Here is a 22350-nt window from a genome sequence, read left to right as displayed (position 1 = left end):
TAAAGATAATTGTGTCCTTTTATTTTAAATCCTCAGAACCTAGCCTAGAGAATTATGTGGCCAATAATTGATAGTTTACAAATATTTGATGAATAAATGCTGATAAATTGAGTTAGATGAAGTTCTATTAAGACATTTGCATGAAGGTTTTTACTAGGGTCTAAAGTTGCATACAAAGCTGAATATATATGTGGGTAGTACTGAGGTATAAGTTCACAATTTCGTCTTATTTTAAAAACTGCTACATGAAAATATGAATGTAATTACATATTTTGGAATAAAGAGAATCATATCATAAATTAAAGGCAGATTCTGTGGATTGAAATGAGCTTAAAACAAAAGGATGTTTCAGAAATAAAGAATAAAATCAGATTTTTTTTCCAGGAAGGTAAACAATTTTACTTTGCATTCCTTTGGCTTTCTCTCTCTCTCTGTCTCTCTCTGTCTCTGTTTCTCTCTCTCTCTCTCTCTATATATATATGTATTTATATTTACATATATGTAAATATATAATTTTAATTTATATATCTCAAATTTTGATATATATGTCAAAATATTTAATCTAAAAGAAACCATAAAGTTTATCTACTTTGGCTCCTCAATGTTTTGCTGAGGAGATGGCTCAGAAAGAAGAAGGGATATGCCAAAGGTCAAACAGCTCATCAATCTCAAATCTCCTGGTTCTCTTTCACTACACAAAATTTTTTTCTAGGATTTTTTCAAAACAGTGGATATTTTTATTTCATGAAATATATTACTAAATCTCAATATGTAAACTGAAATAATGTAATTGTTCTTGCTGAAGCAGGTTGTAGGGACCTGGCTCTAAAGCACATTCCCTGAAGCACGAGATCTATAAATTCTAGTTTGAAATCTACTGGACTACTTTATGCTAGTATTCATACCATTTTAAATGTAAATTTAAAATGAAAATCAGTTAAGAAAACTCTTGTATGACTATTACATGAATAGACCCTTGCAGAAGAGAAATTGAATGATGTTCCCAGTCTAAAGCTCACCTTTAAGGACACAAGTACAGAATGCTCCCCCTTCCGCCAAGCTCTCCAGCAATATGTCCTTGCTCCCTGCATAAACTGTCAGAGCAGACAATTGCCTGGATGGATGATGGATGACATTTCTTAGATTTTTACTTACCCTCAGCGGTCTTTGGCATGATATATAAAATGTCTGTTTTTTGGTTCCTGTCTCAGTCTTTTCTTGCTTGCTTAGGTAAGGGATGGCATAGCTCACTTGGGGATTATTATTGTTCAGAGATATCACTTACTTGGTTTTCCCAGTCTTGTCACCAGGAAGATGATGTAAAAGGTGTACTCGGTCCGGATCCACTGTTCTTCAATGGTACCCAAGTAGAAGACCCAGTGGGCCAGCCCTCAGTGGAGACCAGCCCTTCCAACAATGATACTTGTTTGGATTTGTTTTAATATTGCCAGTTGTGGGACAGGAAGAAAGAAAGCCTTTTATTCTTGTATACCACAAGAATACATTTCAAATGAGTTTTCTCACCATCTTACTTGATCCACTAAAAACCCTGTAATGCGCCCTTCTTGCACATGGAATCAAGTCTAACTTCCTTTCATGGATTTCAAGGCTCTTTCAGATCTCCCACCTGCCCACACCTCAAGCATCCTTCTCAGCCACATCTCTGATTGAATCTTTTTCCAAGTCACTCAGAGTTTTCTTCTCCACCTTTAAGACACTGATTCTTCTTTATCTCCAGGCCTGAATATGTGCTGCTTTCACTACTTGAATACTTATTTCTGTTGTCTCTACCTCCCTCTTTGCTCTACTCATAGATTCAACTTCACCTCCCTCAAGAGTCCTCCCCTGACTCCCATGGAGCATGTTTGGGGCACTTTTTGGTACTGTTCCTACCAGATTGCTTAATACATTCATAGAAGGGGTATCTTATTGTCTATCTTTCTTATAGCTGTAAGTTTCATGAGCACAGAAAATATGCTAACCTAACTCAGGTTGGTATCCCCAGAGTACCTCTCTCCCACCTAAGAGCCCTGAAAAGTAAAAAACAATATATGTATATTTTGCAGAGTGATCTTAATCTGGAATATCTTAACAGAGTATCTTAATCCGTTATTGAGAATAATACCTAATTAAAATTAAAGTGGGGACACTCAGGGTCAGGACCAGAAAGAAACATTTAGATGGAAGCTGCAGACCATGATCAGAAAAGCCAGGTGTTGACAGTGGCAGGTTGAAGCTATCATTTCAAAAGGAGGAGAAGTCAACATTTCAGGTCAGGAAGTGACACAGAAAAACGGGACTCCAAACTGAGGAGCCAGGATAGAAAATGCAGCTACAGGCACAAGTACTACATTAAATGGCCTCATCTAGTATCTGGTTGATTCTATCACACTGCATCTCTGTTAGCTGGAATTGCTTTTATTGGTTCATGTTAGGTGTTTCCCAAGGGGGCATACAGGCGCCTCTCAATACCTGATAATAACTTGTAAAGCCTTTGGTCAGGCACTGTGTGATAAAGATAAATCAAAGGCTATATTGGTGTAATTCGATTGGCCTCATCAATTGACTTAACGTTGCCCTTGTGGGGTCCACCTTTCTAAATTTAATGTCCTGAGAGTGACCGAGTACAACATACTAACCTTAAATTATAATAAAATGGGGTTTTCCCTCTCCTACCAGAATTTTGTGTATCTATATGTTTGTGTATGTATTTTCTTTCTATCCCCCTTAGAGAGCTTTCTACATATTAAAAATTTTAGAGAAATAATCTATTTAATTTTTGCTGCAATGTATCCTGGATACACTGTGGATTTTGTTTAGTGATCAGTATGTTTCACATATTAGGTTCCTTCTGGACTTTATACTTAATATTTTCATGATTCTAAACTCAAAGCTTTTCTTTTCAAAAGTAAGTTTAGCAAATGACTGGTTTCTTTAGCATTGTGTCTGCAAAACCCTTAGTAGCTATTAATCCAAGACTTTTTCCTTTTCATTTTAAAAACTCATGTTTCTCCAAGGAAAATTCAATCCACTTAATCCTCATTGATTGGCATTTAGTGCTGCAAGATGATGTTTTGAGAGAACTCTGGGTATCTAATCGGCAGTTTGATCAATTTGTTAGGCTTCTTGTCATGTTAATCTTATTTTGCACCTGGAGGACATGTTTCCCTGAAGTCTTCTAACTTTGTTTAAAACCAGTGCCATCTCTAATTTGACAATGAAGAAACTGAGGCATGAGCTATTGACTGGCCTATATTATTCTGTGTTATTCACAACTCTGTGCTAGAAAAATTCCTACACAATCAAATCTCGTCTTTTTCTTTAAATAGAAAACGTGTCTTATTTTTATTTATAACTGCCATATATTTTTGTGACCTTGAAACACTCATTTTAGTTTCAAGATCCCTGAGCTTTAGTTCCCTTTCTTGAAAAATGGAGAAAATAATACTTAACGTAAAGGTTTTTAATAAAAATGAGTTAAAATGATTTATGAAAAAGGACCCAGTATAGTGCCAGGAATATAATAAATGTTCTCCAAATACATATATATTTGAACCCTGCAGGCAATATTGATGTAATCTACATCAGACATGGAGAATGCTGTCGCAGAAAGTTTTCAGAGTGTCTTCACTACTCTTATAGCCCCGTCTTTATTCTCACCTGCAGGTTATATTTGCGGAAAATTTATTACATTCCTGGCAATATGCTGGGTCTTTTTTCATAAATCATTTTAACTCATTTTTATTAAAAATAAATATAGTATATATATTCATTCACATAGAATATAGAATATATATAGTGTGTATATAGTGTATATATACAGTATATGTAAATAGTAGAGATATGTACCATACTATATATGCTATACAGTATACTATATACATATACTATAGTATTATATATGTATACTATATTCTGTGCTATATATATTTATCATTTATATAAATATATATATGTACTAGACACTTGAATGTCTGGTGTTTTCATCATGTATTTCAAAAGTCCACAGAGGTTCTAAAAAAGAGACAGTTAACTGAATACCCAAGAAACTTTAAAAGAGCTGGAATTGACTAGGTGGTTGGGTACTCAGCTAAAACAACAGAGAATATATCTTGAATTCTCTCTGTATTGACCTTATGAGTGAGTCCTAGGGTTTAGAAGACATTTAATGTGGCGGGCATTTATGAATGAGTAGGTTTAGGGAATTGCTTGAATCTCTTCTCCCAAATACACACCCCCAAGAAAAAAAGAACATTTATATTTCTACGTAGTTTACTTTTTTTCACATGTAAATTCAACTGGGTGACTAAACTAGTTGCCACTCTCTATTTGGCTACCACGAAACTTAAGGGAAAAAATGTTGGAACATCATTACCAGATGTGTGGTTTACAAGAGTCTAATGTTTATCCTCATTTGTTGTTCATCCAATATAAATACTATATTTGAATGTTTTATATGTCTTTGAATACAACTCTAAAGTTTTTTTATAATAATAATGTATGCATAAAGAATGAATGGTTAAATCCCCATCTAGTATCCTCGTTTGTACAATTTCATCTCTATTTAGTACCTAGTCTTGTAAATGCACATAATTCTTAAATCCCAGCTTATATTATTATAAAGACATATGAATGGATTTTGTAACTTATGTGTAGTTCTATAGATAGACTCTTAGGAAGGACTAGAACAAGGATTCCAAACATATCTGTGTATTGAAATTATTCAGAGAGATTTTAAAATACTGATGTCTCTGTCCCATCCTGAAAATTTGTGATTTCATTAGTCTATAGTGCAATCTGGGCTTTAGAGATTTTAGAAGATACTCAAGTGATTCTAATAAACATACAGATTTAGAAACCACTGGATTTGAAGCAGAACCTAAAAAGGCTCCAGGATTATTTCTCCTTATGTCATCACTACATTTCTGTTTGAATTTTTGTATCTAGACCAATGACCTTTTAGCTCTTTTGCTGGAATGTTTAAAAACATGGCCACAGCCCAGGTCCCAAATTTTCATGTTGTGAGAACAATCATAAAGGGATTACTAGTCCTAACTCCAAATTCCAATGACAAAAGACTGAATTGTCTCATCATGAGTCTAATTGTTATCCTATAGACAAATAAGTGCTGAGATCGTGAGCAGAACTCTATAAACATGGATACTAGTGGCCCAGTCCCGTGGGTGAAGCACGCACCTGTTTCCAAAGAAAGTAGAGTTACAGTGAGCTGGGAAGACACCAGTGAAAAGTGTATATACAGGGGCCCTATTAAAGCTTACAAAAAAAAATTCTGAGATTGACATCTTTCCTTATTTTCTAAATGTGAACTCCTCATCTGTCTGCTGTGTTATCTGTAGATAAGCATCACTCTCAATGAGAATTGAAATGATCATAAAAGGTATTTACTTAGTGCTTATTAAGGACTAACAATGCACTAACATTTTAGGTAGTCATTTCTTGAAATCTTCACAAAATTCCTATAAGTAGCACTAGTATCTCATTTTAAGCATGAGTAAACTGAAGAGGTTAATATCTTATCCAAAGACTCAAATAAAAAAATCGTGGTACCAAGTTTTAAAAGAGGCTGGCTGATACTGGAGCTGCAGTTATTAACTGTTATAGTGCTGTAAAAACAAATATCCCCTTCTCAGAGATAGCCCCAGGAAAACTCAACTGTATACCAGTGGTAACTGAATTCCCCAAGTCATCAGCATCTGAAATGCCCATGATAACCCAGATAGCTTCCATAACGGGGTTGGACCAGCTCTTTCAACCTGCCTCTAAGAACCAATTCACTTACTCAATTTGAAACATCCATGATTGAAGGTAATATAGGCTAAAAATATTAGGGTCTTGATATATTTGAAAGTAACCAAGTCAGTTCCCACCCTCGTTTCCTACACTACCTTCTCTATATTCATTTTGTAGCACAATAGCCCAGAGACTCAATGAGAGCAAGTCACTTAACCATAGTCATGGAGTAAGTGATTAGAAGATTCTTAAACATTAACAAAACATCACTGTGAGATAAAGGCAGTTCTAGCTGATAAATTACCTTGAGTGAAGCTTTGACACTGAGGTGTAAAGATATTTATTTGCCTGAAAATTAACACAAGCAGAATTTTCCCCCTAGTTATTGGAGGGAGCAAATTCCAAATTAGCCCCATGTATCTAATACCCATCCCTGGAAGAGTTTATACTCAAGTCCTAGGGCTCTTTCCCCATTTGCTTGTACAGCGGATGCCCTGCATTTAGCTGTCTCTAGCAATATTTGGTAATTAAATGCTAATTCATTGGTATGCTCCTTCATTTACTTTCTAGTTGTTTTCTTATAAATATTTTTATTACTTTCGTTAATAATTAAAATTTATCTAGCAGTTTCCAAAAACATTTCTTCTCTGGAAATAAACAAGAAATAACAATAACTGTTACCACTGCAGTGTATGGAGCTGCTCTCCTCTCTCTGTGCTTATCTCATCATGTTTCTAAGATTTATTGGAAGAACTCCCTATGTTTTCATTATATCAAGCCCACATCCCTGTTTATTGATTTAAAGTGTGTCTCATGGAGGTAGTCTCTTCAATCCTCCTGCCTCTCACCGGAGGTGGCTATTGTGTGCCTTCCAATAATAATGTGTGACTATCTCTCACTACCCTTTCATCAAGGTGCTCTCCTTGGAATCTAACTTAAGTGATTTTAAATACTTTTATCCCCAGTAATGAGTGTGATGTGAGTAATAGCCATACTGATTACCTAACTATAAAATCAGGCAACATGTGAGTTTCTCTTCTTTTGCAGATTACAAAAGTGTTTAAAAAAAAAAAAAGTGCATCTGGAAACGACGCGGCATCATCGGCACTGATTGTATACTATAAGCTACAGTTGTTCATGCTCCCTGAGAGTTTAAGATCTGTTCATGGACACCCACAATTAGCATATATAAATAGCCTGATCATCTCTCTAAATCATTTAACCTTATTATGCATATTGAACTATACTACTAAAGATTTTCCACATTCTTCTGCCCATATAAAACCTAACTGTCAGACCTATATCGAGTGTTCATGTCTCAATGATTACAGGTGTTTACATTAGGTTTTTATATTAGGTTTATATTATAATGCTACCTCATTTTGTCATCACTTCCTATGGCAGAAAGTGCTAGCTTTCTACCAAAATTTGTTCTCTCATTCTTTACAATGATGAAGTTCAAATTGGCTCCATGGCCACTGTCTTAGTCCATTTTCTTCTGCTATAACCAAATACCACAGACTGGGTAATTCTAAATAATGTAAGTTTTTCTGGCTTATGGTAATGGAGGCCTGGAAGTCCAAGAGCATGGTGACAACATAGCCTATGCCTTTGGGCTGCATCCTCCAATGGTGAAAGCGAAAGTGTATTAGTTAGTTCTCACATTGCTGTAAAGAACTACCTTAGACCAGGTAGTTTACAAAGAAAAGAAATTTAATTGACTCGCAGTTCCACAGGCTTTACAGGAGGCATGGCTAGGGAGGCTTTGGAAACTTACAATCATGGTAGAAGGTGAAGAGGAAGCAAGCACATCTTCACATGACAGGAGAGAAAGAGAGAAAGCATGAAGGCAGAAGTGCTACACACTTTCAGACAACTGGATTTCATGAGAACTCACTCACTGTCAGGAGAACAGCAAGGGGGATATCTTGATTTCCCCCATGATTCAATCACTTCCCACCAGGTCCCTCCCCCAACATTGGGAATTACAATTCAACATGAGATTTGGGTGGGGACACGGAGCCACACCATATCAGCAAGTGAGAATACAAGACAGAAAGAGGAAGGGTGGAAGCTGCCAGGGGTCCACTCCTGTCATTACTAACTCACTCTCATGATAACAGCACTAATCCATTCATGAGGAGAACCTTCATGACCTATTCACTTCTCAAAGGTTCCACCTCTTAATATCATCACCATGGCAATTACATTTCAACATGAATTTCGGAGAGGACATTCAATCCATAGAGGTTGTTCAGCTAGAACCTTCATTTACTAGAGCCTTGCAACTGGGAATGGCCACGGAAACTAAGCTATTTCCAACTGACTGTAGTCAGAAGTTATGTGTGTGACTTCTGCCTCCCTGAACTTTTATAAAACTAATCTATCATAACTGCACATCTTTCCTCTCCTGCTGGTTGGAACATGGGTGAGCCTGTGACCCAGCTCCATCGGTATAAACAAGGCCAGCAATAATGAAGTAGCAAGAAGTTTCAAGCAACCCAGGCCCCTATATTACTTTAATGAATAGAGCATTTCCCAACCTGAAATGCTACTTCATGATGCTAGATGTGAGATAAATAAATTTTCATGTTCTGGATAACTTTGTATGTGGGGTCTCTTTCTTGCAGTAGCCAAACATTTACCTTCAATAGTGCACTCCTTCACATAAGAGTGCAGGATAAAATATATTTTGATAAATATTTGATAAAAACATATTTTAACCAACTTAACTAACTTTATGCTCACACAAATGATGAAAGACATTTTTATTTATCTTTTTTTTGGTAGGGATTAGAAAAATGAGGCTCATAGACATTCACTGATGTGCACGCTGCAAGGTAGTGAGAAATCTGGAACTTGCAGTACTTCTGACACCAAGCCCAAAGGTCTTGCTCAAATACTACCTAATCTCTGCCCTGATAAGTTGCCGTGTACCTTGAGATTTGCAAAGCAAGATGAGAGTTTTCTATCTCAGATGAGAGACAGAAGTATTAACTATAGAATAATTATATAATCAGCAGTGGTACTGAGTATAATGTGAGACAATTATAAGAAATGTAGTTATAAAATTTCATGAGGGCTGAAAGGTAGAAGAGGCTACCTTTTTAAAATAACCTTTACTTTTTTTACATTCATTGAGAAGATTCAGGTAAAGCTCTATAGAGAAGATGGACTTTGAACCAAGTCTCAAAGAATGCGAATTTACAATGAGGCATGGAAAATATATTTCAGGAAGAGGGGAAACTATAAAAAATAGGCAATAAAGCAGTTCAATAAATGCAGTTGTTTTAATGTTGGGAGGTAACCACATGTCAGTAATATACTTGGGCTTTCTGGACAGATTCAACCTTAAATCCTTCCTATGGAATACTAACCATGTGACTCTGGGCAAACTGTTTAACTTCCCTCAAAGTCTTCTTTCTTTCTTTCTTTTTTTTTTTTTTTTTTTTTCTGTAAAATGGGAACAAGAAAGTCCACCTAGAAAAAAAAAAAAACCTATAATATTATAATATGCCTTTTGCCCACTGTTACTCCGTTAGTATGGCTAAACTATTCTAAGGCTTTTCTTCCTTCAAACTCTGACATGAGTGCCTGCTTGCCCTTGTACTGATTTAAGATTTTCTCTCTAAGGGTAGGTAACACATGCACAGGATTCAGTTGATACAGGTAAGAACTCTAATTGTTTTTTCTTGAATAAGAAATGAATTAATATGAATAAATAAATATATAAGGTGATACATCAGGCTCAGCTTCTTATATAATCATTTTCATCTTTGCATTTTTATTTGTGAATCCACAAAGTTTCTTGCTTCATTTCCTTACGTCTTTGCAAAGTCTCTGCTTTCATTATGATTATTATTACTATTATATTTATTGTCTAACTAAACCATCTCCATCCTTTGCATAACACACCCAAGTGTAAAGAGATTGTATTTTTCCCTCTCTGAGTTGGATTTAAAGAGGATTCAACACTCCTCTTCATTTGTACAGCCCATGTTATGACCACTGCTTCTTTCTAGTCACCGTTTCTTTTTCAATACTGTTGGAATTCTCTTTAAAAGAGTGGAACCCAGTTAATGCCTCTGTTTCCTGTGACCCACATTGCTCAAGAACGATGTCATATAGTGGCAAGTTTGTGGAGGATCTGATACCAGAGGTCCAGATGCTTGAGCAAAGGATATGTGGTATTAGTTGCAGTTAACTACAGCATCTGTAGCAATCCTTCTTCTTTTTTTGAATTTGTCTATGTCATTTCTAGTATCACTGCAGCATATCTAGGAAATGTGTCCCTACTCAGTGTACAGAAGGAACTTCAGAAGGGTTATTTATTTTATTTTAGCTTGTTTGCTTTCCAGATTTCTTCTCACATTATGGCTTTTAAATGAATCAGTGAAAAAAATGATGTATAGATGCAGTTTACATATACCTCTTGAAATCTTCTTGGAAAAATTAATCAAGATTAGTTTTTAACATTTGTGATTCATGTATTTTATTGAGAAAAATAAAGCACTTTCCTAAAATACAGTGCAAATAATTGCAGGATGACCACTGATTCTATGTCCTAAAAGAATTTTTTTTTTTTTTTTTTTTTTTTTTTTTTTAGCTGGGGTCTCACACTGTCGCCCGGCTGGAGTGCAGTGGCACAATCTCTGCTCACTGCAACCTCCACCTCCCGGGTTCAAGCAATTCTCCTGCCTCAGCCTCCCAAGTACCTGGGATTACAGGCACCTACCACCACCTCCAGCTAATTTTTTGTATTTTTAGTAGAGACAGGGTTTCACTATGTTGGTCACGTTGCCTCAAACTCCTGACCTCGTGATCCACCTGCTTTGCCTCCCAAAGTGCTGGGATTACAGGCATGAGTCACCACACTCAGTCCTCACTTTATGTTTTTAAACCAAATTGTGTTTACTGGTAAAGTGAAGAAATTGAGCTAGATGATTTCTAAGGACAGTTTTTAGGACCTTTATTCTATAAGCAAAACAAGATAAAGTAGAAATGCACAGAACTGAGCAGGTGGCAAATAAATGTACTGCAGATCACACAAGCTTAGGGTGTTTAAATGACATGCAGGTTAGACTAAAACCTGGGTATTCAAGCCTCCCTCCCTCCATCAGTGATGGTGATCTTGGTAATGTCTTGTGTTTGGGAGAGCAAAACTTCAATCTTTCTACAGTCTTTAGCACAGTGTTCAAAGAATTTAACAACATTTGTCTCCGACATTCTATTTTCTGCATCATCTTTCACTGACCGCTATCGTCCCAATTCTTTATATTCAAGCCTCACTAGAATAGCATTGTCGTGCCTCCATTCTGTTTTACACTATCCTGTCCCCAAGACCCTGTCAGTGCTATTGCTTTTGCCTATACCATTTTACCTGTCAAGCACCAAAAGGGGACATTTTATTCATTTTCTATTTCCCCTAACTTTTGCAGACTCCTTACTCCCCTTGCTTTTCCTGCATAGTTTGGCCAGCAAAGAAGTCATGATTGGAGCTGGAAATCCAGCATCAAACATGTGACAAGAACAAATGTCTCACTGAGATCTAGAATTGGGTCGGGGTATTTATGCAGAGAACCACAGCGGGAGAATTAATGTGGCCAAACTCTAGATAGGAAGTTGAAAGTCGTGGCTAAGTTTAGTGTGGAATGTCAGTCTTGACAAGGGCTCAGTTGGAATTTATATTTTTATGATAATAACATCACCATTTCTTGAGTTCCTCTTATAGAATAAATAGCTAACTTAAGTATTTTACATCAACTATTAATTCTCCAGAACAGATGTGCCTGTTGGTATCATGTTCCTGTTATTGCAAGCTGTGCGACGTTTGACAAGTTTTTTTTTTTTTTTTTTTTTTTTTTGAGAGGGAATCCAGCTCTGTCACCAGGCAGGAGTGCAGTGGCACAATCTCAGCGCACTGCAACCTCTGCCTCCCGAGTTCAAGCGATTCTCCTGCCTCAGCATCCTGAGTAGCTGGGACTACAGGTGCGAGCCACCACGCCCAGCTAATTTTTCTATTTTTAGCAGAGACGGAGTTTCACCACGTTGGCCAGACTGGTCTTGATCTCCTGACTTCATGATCCACGCACCTTGGCCTCCCAAAGTGTGGGGATTATAGGCGTGAGCCACTGCGACCGGCCGACAAGTTATTTAACCTTTCTGTGCTTCAGTTTGTTTGTTTGTTTGTAAATAGGAATAATAAAAATGTACACATAAGGTTTCTATAAGCAAAAAAGGAAGCTTTGATGAAGGAGCACTTTGCCCTAGACTCTGTGGTCTTTAAAAATGATAAGTACCTGGCACATAGGAAGTGCTCAATCATCATCATCATCATCATCATCATCACATTACTATTATTACTGTTATTATTCTGTGTCAACCTTATGAGATAAGAATATTTACTATTGATCTTTTACAATAAATATTTGACTACTAATTATGCTAGTTTTTCAGTCAATACCTAGTGTGCTTCAGCTTCCTCTAGATGAAGAGGTTTAGATGTGTACTTTTCTAGGAAAGACAAAGTTAAAGGATCCATGCTTGATCCTTTGTTTCCTGCTCTTTTCCCAGCAAATCATGGAAAGGGACAGGACACCATAGGATTCTAAAAAATACAACTCCAAGACTTACCCACTGAGTCCAGCTCTGGCCATTCTTCCTGGAGTGAGCCCGTGTGATTTGCTCCCCCCAGACTTCAAGCTGAAACCAGCTTCCCAGATGTGGAAACGCAGAGCTCAACCCCACCACTTAGCACTGAGGTTCTTTTCCTGCTGATCAATTCTGACCTTCTGTTTTGAAGTTTAAAAGCCTCCAAAGCCTCCTTGGACATCAAATAGCTCTTGCCAAATGCCATTTGGGCAATTTAAATGCAAATGAACTGGCAATATTTGGGCTGCTTCCAGTCAACTTGCATGCGCTTTCCCAAATGAAAGGGGAAGTAGGGCTGGAGCAACCTTTTGTCCTGGACTGTATGGAGTCAAATTAAAAATTGCACAGAACACTCGTTAAAAATGTCAATACAGATTTAATCTAGGCTACCGCAGTAGATGAGAAAAATGAGAAAGGCTTCAGTACAGGACTGAGCTCAATTTCGCTGAAACAAAAGGGGTGGACCTTTTATTAGGACTTCAATGAGCTAGTGGAAAATTACTGGAGATTAGTGGTCAAGGTGATCAGGCCATCTGTAGTTGCTAATTTTCCCCTTTTAAGTTAGGCTCCTACCATCCCACCAAGATGGGGAGATAGGGGGACTGTCTTCCTTGGTTACATGTCTTGGTTACATGTCTCCAAGTCCTGGAGAAAGACATTGCTAGGTTATAAAATTACAAGAGGCTGAAAAAGTTTACATTTCAAAGGCACAGAGAAAAAAATTACAATGAGAAGTTTTCTAACTTAAACGTTTTATAAGAAAAGTGAGGTCAGGGGCCTATCATCAGGAACAAATCTATCTAAAATTAGCCAAGCTGAGGGGAACACACTAAGGCACTTGGTCAGTGGTCTTCCAAAATGTTTTAAAAGATTAATTTAAAACATTGAACACTCATGATCTGAATATAGCATGCTTTGGTTTCAAAACAAGTAGGAAAGGAGATCACCTTGAGGAAAGGAGATAGCAAGGGCACAGAGCCAGAAAGAGATATACATTGGGAGGAAGGGGGAAGAAATTCGATGTTTAGTTCTGTCTTTGCTACTAGTTATTTGGATGACCTTGAAAAATTTCATTCATCTTTCTGGGCCTCAGTTTTCTCATCTGTGAAATGAGGTAGCTGATTTCTACGAGTCTCTAAGGATCATTTGAGATCTCTTATTTTTTAGGATTATATGACTCTATGCATGCAACTCTGGTAAGGAAAAAAAAAGCACTTAAGGAAGATTTCTTCTAGGGATAAACGTGTTTCCTTTTGAAAATTCTTAAATGGACCTTATGAAAGGTTATAAAAGGGAGGGATTTGTTTCACCTCTCTGGGAGAGACTGAAACTCTGGAAGTAAAATTCCTTGGAGTGTGAAAATAACAGGGAGTTTTTGTTCCTCTAGGTTTCTTGGAAAACCCAGAAGTTTGGTGAGAGTGATAACAATGTTAATAGCTCATAGCCTTCTGTTACTTTTGAAAATGTTCCTGACACTCTTTTACCTATATGAACTCAATTCACTCTTTAGCATAACCCTTTGGGGTAGGTATTATCTCCATTTTCCAGATGTAACTTGCTCGAAGTCTCACAACTAGAAAGTGATGACCCTGAGCTACAACCCCAGGTAGCTCCAGGTCGTGTGGCGAAGGCCTTAAAAACAGGTCACAGACTAGGGGTCATGGAGCCAGAAACTAGTAAGAGGTTCCCAGGGAGAGGATGGAGAATGAATTGTTCATTAATTCCAGTTGTACCAATTTCCGAGGTTCAGTTTTAAGTAGCTCTTTCTTGGTGTTTCCTTTCAGCTTTGTTATCCCTAAACTTTCAGGAAAAGTAAGTAGGTCACCCTCAAAGGCATTGGGTTACAAATGTTTGGCCAGTGAAGCACTGGAGATCAGGTTTATGCATTGACTAAAACTAAATCAAGACAAAAGAGGAACAAAGTTGAAAGAGGAGAGAGGCCATAAGGATGATGGCAGAAGCGGGGAAGTCAGTGTGACCAGCTGGGGGCCACAGAGTATTCAGAGCTGATAAAGAAAAAGTATAGAAAAAAGGTTTAAATTGAAAGAGAACAAGAAGCTCATAGAATCATTTAAACTCCACCACCCACCAGTAAATGCTTAGAACTACAAGAAGAATCCTGGGCCCAGAAATTGTATGGTATGAAGTCTACCCCATTCACCCTTGGAGAAACTTGAAGCAGACTTCAGGTTGCTCTTAGATTTAGGAATATTTGCATTATAGGCAACCTCTCCATCCCTGGAACTGTATTGCAAATTCACCTTTCTGAATCCTCCCTCACCTTCAAAGATCAGTTCAGATCTATTGCTCATCATAAAGATTTTCTTATCCTTCCAGTCAACATTGATCTCTTTCTTCTTTGAACTCCAAGAAGCACTTACAGGCTAAACAGCCTAATCTGGCATTTGCTCTAGTTTTGCGTTGTAAATTAACCGCTTTACGTAAGGCAGTTATTTCTCCCAGCCTGAAACACAGAACTTGTCTTGATCTCCTTATCCTTTTTCAAAATGTCTAGGACTAGACTGGGTACCTTGTTGTATCAAATTTACTTGTGCATGCATTTATCTATCAAGCATTTTAACACATGCCATTCTCATCGAACTTTACAAAAAGTTTTCGTAAACAGTGCTATTGAATTAGATGCTTCCTATCTATCTACCTATCCTATCTTTAAATCTAATAAAGAATTTGAGATACACTTTTGCTCTTGTGTAACGAACTCAAACTCATCTCTCCCTTTCATATATATATATATATATATATTTTATATAGTGGTTTGTATGTATCCCCCAAAGTTTGGGGAAACTCAATCCCAATGCAACAGTGTTGAGATGTGTGACCTCTAAGATGTTGTTAGGTAATGAGGGCTCTGCCTTTTTTAATGGGCTAATATCATTTGTATGAGCGTGGGTTAGCATTTACCAAAGTGTGTTTCTTATAAAAGGATACATTTTATAATTTGCAATTTCCTTCTTTCTCTTTCTCATCCATGCTCTCTTGCCCTTCTGCCTTCCACCATGGGATGGTGCAGCAAAAAGACTCTCACCAGATGTGAGCGCCGTTGACCTTGGACTTCCCAGCCTCCAGAGCTTTAAGAGAAAAGTTTCTGTTCTTAATAAACTACCCAGACTCACATATTCTGTTATAGCAGCATGAAGCTGACAAAGACTACATGCATGTAAATACACACACACACACCCACACACATATATATATATGTGTGTGTACAAGATAGATACCATTTAGGATGTTTTTAACATCAATAACTTGGATATAGGAACATGTTCTGGTGGGAGCTCTGCTGGCATTTTTAAGTTTAGCACAAGGGAAACATTGAAACAAAATCCTTTCTCTATGCAAAGTGTGCTTTGGTTTTGCATAATGCATTGTGCTTCAGGTGCCAAGTTCCAGACACAAGGAGAATTAATGGAATAGCATCAGTAAAGGGCTTTAGACTCCTCAGAGGAAGTTCCCCAGCCTCATTAAAGGTAATATTATTCCAGTTATAGAGTTTAGTTGAAAACAACAAAATAATGTTTTCCTGTTTTTATTGCTAATTTCTCCAGGCTTGGCAAAGAAAGCTTTGCTTTGAATTCACCGGCTCTACCACCTTTGTAGATCACAGAATTCTATCTCAGAGTTGCCTACACCAGGGCACCTATGAGTGTGGACTGGAGAGATATATAGGCACATGTAATTTCTGAATATTTTTGTGCATATAGCTCTTGTCACTCTTCACTTTATTTCCTATGAGTATATTTGTATTTTCTATTGAATTATCAATGCCTTGGGGAACTTTAGTGTTATAAGGAAGCTTATAACACTAATTTGTTCCCAGGGACTAGCACAATGTTCAGCAAATAGTGGGAGTGTTATAAATAATGAGTGATTTAATTAATTAATGAATAAATGAATGAATACTTACCCAGTGAAAAATTGCGAGTGCGAGATTAAAGGGATCCAAAGCGATGAACTAACCTCTGTATTCTGATGAGAAGAGTCTATGAATTTATCAGAAAAGATTTTCAAAATGCTAACTGAGATCTTTTACTTTCCATTCTAAAGAATCTGTGCTTACCACAATGATACATTGATACATATTTCAATGGGCACAGTACCTCAACCTATAAAGCCTCTGAGATCTAGCTTCTGACTATCTCTTTGGTTTTATCTGCTACTACTCTCTGCTCCCAGGTTTCCTCTTCTCCAGTTACTATTATATTGTCTATTTGCATTTCTCAAACATACCAAGCACTCTTCAACCTCAGGAACTTTGTACTTGCTGTGCCCTTTATTTGGGGTGTTCATTCCAAGACACTCTTTTTCTTCATTGAGCGACTTGCACAGTTCAGAAGGTATCATCACAGAGAGGCCATCAGGGGCCATACTAGCTTTAACTGTTACTTCCAAATATAGTACACTATGTTTTCACCACTCTAATTGAAAGACAGAAAGTACTGGGACTAAGTCTGTTGTACTCAACATTGTATCCTCAGTTCTTGGTACTAAGCCTGACACTTGTTGGATGAGTCTATGAATTTAAGATCTGAGTTATATTCTGAGTACAAATTTTTGGCCTGCTTATATTATGTGACTGTACATTTGCCCAGTATATGCACACAATTCCAACTTAAGGGGATTTAACTTGGCAGAGAGCTTTCCTGAAGTTGCTTTATGTATGATGCATTATTATTCAATTGCATTTCCCCTGGTGAAAAGCTGGCAGGCCGCTCCTCTGTGACAGATGTGCTTGCTTTGGTTGAGTCACCACCACAAGGCGTATTATCAATTTTACTAATGTTTGCTCTTTTATATTCTAACAGGTAGTGTGATTCATCCAGTCCATATAAGTCAGGAGTCTGATGCATACATAAATCTGCATTGTGGTATAGTACGTGCACAAAATTTCATTCATGGGAGAAAAATATGGAAAACATGGCTATTGCACACACAGTTAATACGTGCACACATAAACAAAGATAAAATTAGCTTAGGTATCCAAGGGCATACAGCCATTTTTATGCTTAACCACTTGATTTTGCAGAGTTACAGATCCAACGAGTTGGAATGGATCTTTTATTAGTGGTTGATAAGTAGTAGTTTGCCACTCTGTTAGACTTGGCACATCTGAGTCATCTGGCAATAGTTTTTTCTATACAGATTCCTGGGTTGAAAACTTACATTTTATTTTTCAGGGGAATTGGAGTGGAGCCTGGGAATCTGAAGCTTTCAAAAGTTCTAAAAGCGCCATGGCAGCTAATTCTGATGGGCAGCCAGGTTTGGAATCCTTATTTTATACTATATATACATAAATTCGGCAGAGTAGCTGTTTTCATTTCACATGCCAACTCTGATCAACTGGAAGTAGTTTCCTAGAGCTCTGTGTTTGGAAAGATTCTGAGGAAACATCATGAATAATGTCACGACTGATAATATATCCCTTGAATGAGTTTGCAGGTGAGAATAGCAGTGTATGTGACAATTATTTGATGACCCCAATTTCGTCCAACTGCATAACTTCAATCCCCTCTACAATATCTTATATTGTGCTCACTTAGGGTCTCTCGGAACATTTCCAGCAAAAAAGAAAATTATAGTGGTCTAAGGACAACATTTCCATCTCTCCATAGCTCTTTCTTATTTGAACTAAAACTCTCTTTCTCAAGATTTCATTCAGATCAAAATTTTATTCCTCAAGGCCAGGCAAAATAAGTCTGCACTTTCTGGCTATGATGACCCTTCAGCTATTGTAAGGCTGTGATCAGACAACCCTAGCCCGTGTCTGCTCTACTTCGGGATAAGCAGTCTCATTCTTTTTATGACAAGTCATTGACCTCCTTCCCAATAGTGGTCATTTTCCTCTAGACACTTCAGTTGGATAATGTTCTATGATGAGTGATGATGAGTGTGCTGCTCAAAAGTAGACATGATTCTCTAGCTCTGGTCTAAGCATCATTAAAAAAAAAAAGACTATCATCACTCATAGTTTGTTCATTAGTAATGATTTAATTACAACAACATTTTTGGTAAGTAGACTGTATTGCTATGCAAATTCAGTTTATTTTTGACAAAATTTATTACATTTATATTTATATTTATTTTAAATATGATTTGCCATCAGCTGTTTTTCTTACTTCTATATTTAAGTATTACAATATAAAAATATAAACCCTACATTTTTTTCTCTTTAATTTTTTTCTTGTTAAAGCTAGTCATTTCAATAGCTCAAGTATATTCAGTATATTGATAAAACTCTCAGAATTTTAAGTTTAGTAGATCTGGGCTTGAATCTTAATTTTGCTTCTAAGTAGCTATACGACTAAAAAAAGTTTCTTAAAGTCTTGAAGTTTAACATTTTTAAATTTGTAAAATGTGAAAAATAACCTGCCTCTAGAGTTGTACACTATTACTAAAATGGTAGTCTCAGATATTGTAAAAATCTAAGAAGTGGTGATCATTATTATTTGCTTTTCCTGTCATCCAATTAATTTGGTGATTTTTCAAAGCTTTCTATTACATGTCAAGAAAATGCTTCATTTACACCTTCATTGATTCATCAATACTAACAAAATTTATTAATTATCTACTTTATGCCAGGAAATCTGCTAACATAGGGGATGCACTGGTGAATGGGCTAGACAAAATTCCTATAATCATGGAACTCACAGTGCAGCAGGGAAGAATGTGTTGATATGAATAATTAGAATCATGTATGCTAAGGGCTAACATAAAAACAGATAGAGTTTTATAAGAGACTTGTATATCTCCACCCATGTTAATTGTTAAAATAAAACGTGTTGCAGTAGGGTGTACGATGTCTCCTATCTCTGCCCTTTATATTTCCCTAAGCTTTAGAAGGCCTAGAAGATTGATGACTCCATCCATGTTTGAAAAACTAGCATACACCTATCCGTTGCATAGGAAATACTTACGAACTGCATGGATTGCAAGTCTCATGAAGATAGGATGCCTTCTTGTCCTTCATTGTATCTCTACTACCAAGTACAGGAAATGGCATGTCAAGTCTTCAATAAATATTTGTTGAATGAATAAATATATCTAACCATGTGTTTCAAGCTCATGAAAGCATATGAATGGTTATTCACTGACCTAAAGATTATTCTAATAGAACCACATTGAGTAAGAAAGTAAGAAAGTGCCAGCCTTGTTCCTCCTGCCTAACCCATTCAATTGTACTACAGTATTCTTTAGACTCCAGTGAATAATAATGACACTGAGTGATGAGATGTAACAGTTCAAATTTTATCATTTGAAGCAGTTTCTACTCTGGATTTTTAAAGTGAAATGGACAAAATGTGTGTGTGTGTGCACGTGTGTGTGTATGTGCATGTTTAATCAGCCTATTTGGGCAACGACAATAGATACCCTCTTCAGGTCTCTTGGGCCATAAAACCTTCCAGTAAATGAAGCTGCCACAGACAGGAAGCATAGCGTAAATGCTGTGCTGCCAACTGAGCTGCAGCAATGTGCCATTAAAAGTAGTTTTGTTCATTACAATTTGATTCTCTACCTGTCTGGGGTGGTCCTTTATAACTCTCCATTACTTCTCTTACTTTGCTGGCTCTAATAAATAGGCGGGTAGATTAAATTCTTGGACACACAAAAAACACACAGCCTACCTTGTTTGTCTCCGAGTTCACCAAATAGGCTACTCCAGAGACTGAAAGAAACTGAGGGGTTCAAGAGTGAAGACTTACGAACTTACTAAGGAAGCTTACCTGTAAATATCTAACTATTCACAATTTGAGATCTAATCAATAAGCATTGGCCTGTAAGGAAAAATGAGGACAGGTGTTGAGGATATGGCCACTGCCTTTATAATTTCTGAACAACTCAGATGTAGCTTGGTCCACTTACATCTAGGGCTGGGCGGTGTGGACCTCAGCAGAGAAAATGTCTGAACCTGGGATTGGACTCAGCTAATGTGGAAGGCAGTCAGTGTATCTGGTTAAAAAAATAGATATCTAGTATACCAAACATCTTACTTGGTTACTAAACACAATAGAGAGTCTAGGTCAAATTCTTTGTGCTGATAGAGCACAAAGAATAATTCTTCATGACACAAGATAGCTGTCAAGTTTCAGTAACATAAATTATAGAACGCAAGGAAACCTCAAGTCTTAGGCACAGGGGCATAGAAATTAACACACATCAGAGAGGGTGCTAATTAAATAAGATTATTAAAAGATGATATTAAAAAATCATCTTAGACTTGGAAAGAGAATGTTTCTGTTCAAATATCCAAGGTAATTCAGTCTTAAGTTATCAGCTTATTTTAAAATTAAAAATAAAAATAGTACTTCTAAAACCTGACAACGGGTTCATGGTTAAGAATTCTAACTCCTGAATTGAATCGTGATTTTTGACATCCTATACAAAGTCAACATTTAAAACACATTTGGGTACAATGGTACTAAACTGTAAACCATGGGTATTCATTATTTCCTCCTTTTTGCAGTTCTTCTTCTGGTGTAAGACTTCACTTTTGCATTTAGAACATGAACTTCCTCAGTGGATAAACTGGGGATGTATTGCTCATTTTCCAACTTGAAAGGCCCGTGGAGAGTCAATACACAGCCTCAAAATGTCATCCCAAGGGGCAAAGGTGAAACTGGAATAAAACTCTAGTCATTTACTTCCACATAAAAGTAGGATGGCTCAACATTTATGGGTTTAGCATGCTAGTTTCTATAGAAAAAGGCACTAAATTTTTTGATAGTCATGGAAATTTGAGAAGCTTTGAACTAAAAAAATCAATGACCCCCCTCCTGCTCTATTTAAGTCACCACTTAAAAATCTTTTTAAAAATGTGGAAGTTTATGCATTCACAAATAGCTGGAAGTCTATCAGTCAAGTTTACAAAATATAATTTGAATGTTCACCTGTTAAGTATCTTCAGGTACAGTTAAAGTGATAGGTAGGAGGGAAGATAATTAAGAAATCGTTTCAGTCTCAAGTGGCAGTTCTAGAATTCCTATATAAGAATATTATAGATAACATTTACAAGAAGCTTACTGTGTGTCATATTCCATCCCAAGCACCTAACATACATTAACTCACATAATCTTACAACAGTCATGCATAATACATATTATTAATATTTCCTGTTTTGCAAATGAGAGAGTTGCAGAAAGGTAAAACATCTTGTCTGAAGTGGCATGGTTAATAAAACGCAGGGCTGGTGATTTCAACCCCTGCAGGCTGCCTTTAGAAGCTATAGTTACTATGTTATCCTGTCTTAAGCATCTACTTCAGAGGCAGGAACTTTGTCCTACACCAACAGCAATCTAAATTCTCATTCACTTTCATCTTATGTTATCCTGCCTTAAGTGTCTGCTTTAGGGATAAGAACTTTGTACTCTACCAACAGCAATATATATTCTCATTCATTTTCTCTCCATTGTGTACACTACTTTTCTTTTTCTTTTTTTTTTTTTTTTTTTTTTTTTTTTTTTTTTTTTTTGAGACGGAGTCTGGCCCTGTCACCCGGGCTGGAGTGCAGTGGCCGGATCTTAGCTCACTGCAAGCTCCGCCTCCCGGGTTTACGCCATTCTCCTGTCTCAGCCTCCCGAGTACCTGGGACTACAGGCGCCGCCACCTCGCCCGGCTAGTTTTTTGTATTTTTAGTAGAGACAGGGTTTCACCGTGTTAGCCAGGATGGTCTCGATCTCCTGACCTCGTGATCCGCCCGTCTCGGCCTCCCAAAGTGCTGGGATTACAGGCTTGAGCCACCGCGCCCGGCGAGTACACTACTTTTCATTTATCCATTCATATATCAGCCATTTTGTAAACACCTACTGTGTACTGCAGCACCACTTGGATGCCTTTTCTCATTTCCTAATGTTTTTTTTAAAATAAATTTTATTAAAAATTTTAATTTCAATGAAACCCATTGTATTTTACAGTTATAAATCCCTAGGAGAGATA

General features: G+C 37.0%; 1 long non-coding RNA gene across 1 annotated transcript in view; it reads right to left on the bottom strand.

The window, feature by feature from the left end:
• LOC114672627 (uncharacterized) overlaps window positions 1-12740 on the bottom strand; it is a 28521-nt gene extending 15781 nt beyond the window's left edge. Inside the window, exon 1 of the long non-coding RNA XR_003723025.2 lies at window positions 12385-12740. This is a non-coding gene — a long non-coding RNA (uncharacterized LOC114672627). The remainder of the gene's footprint in view (window positions 1-12384) is intronic.
• Window positions 12741-22350: the final 9610 nt, after the last annotated feature.

Source organism: Macaca mulatta, chromosome 15 (genome assembly GCF_049350105.2).
Source record: "Macaca mulatta isolate MMU2019108-1 chromosome 15, T2T-MMU8v2.0, whole genome shotgun sequence".
Taxonomy (NCBI): domain Eukaryota; kingdom Metazoa; phylum Chordata; class Mammalia; order Primates; family Cercopithecidae; genus Macaca; species Macaca mulatta.
This window is presented reverse-complemented; position numbering and strand designations above follow the sequence as displayed.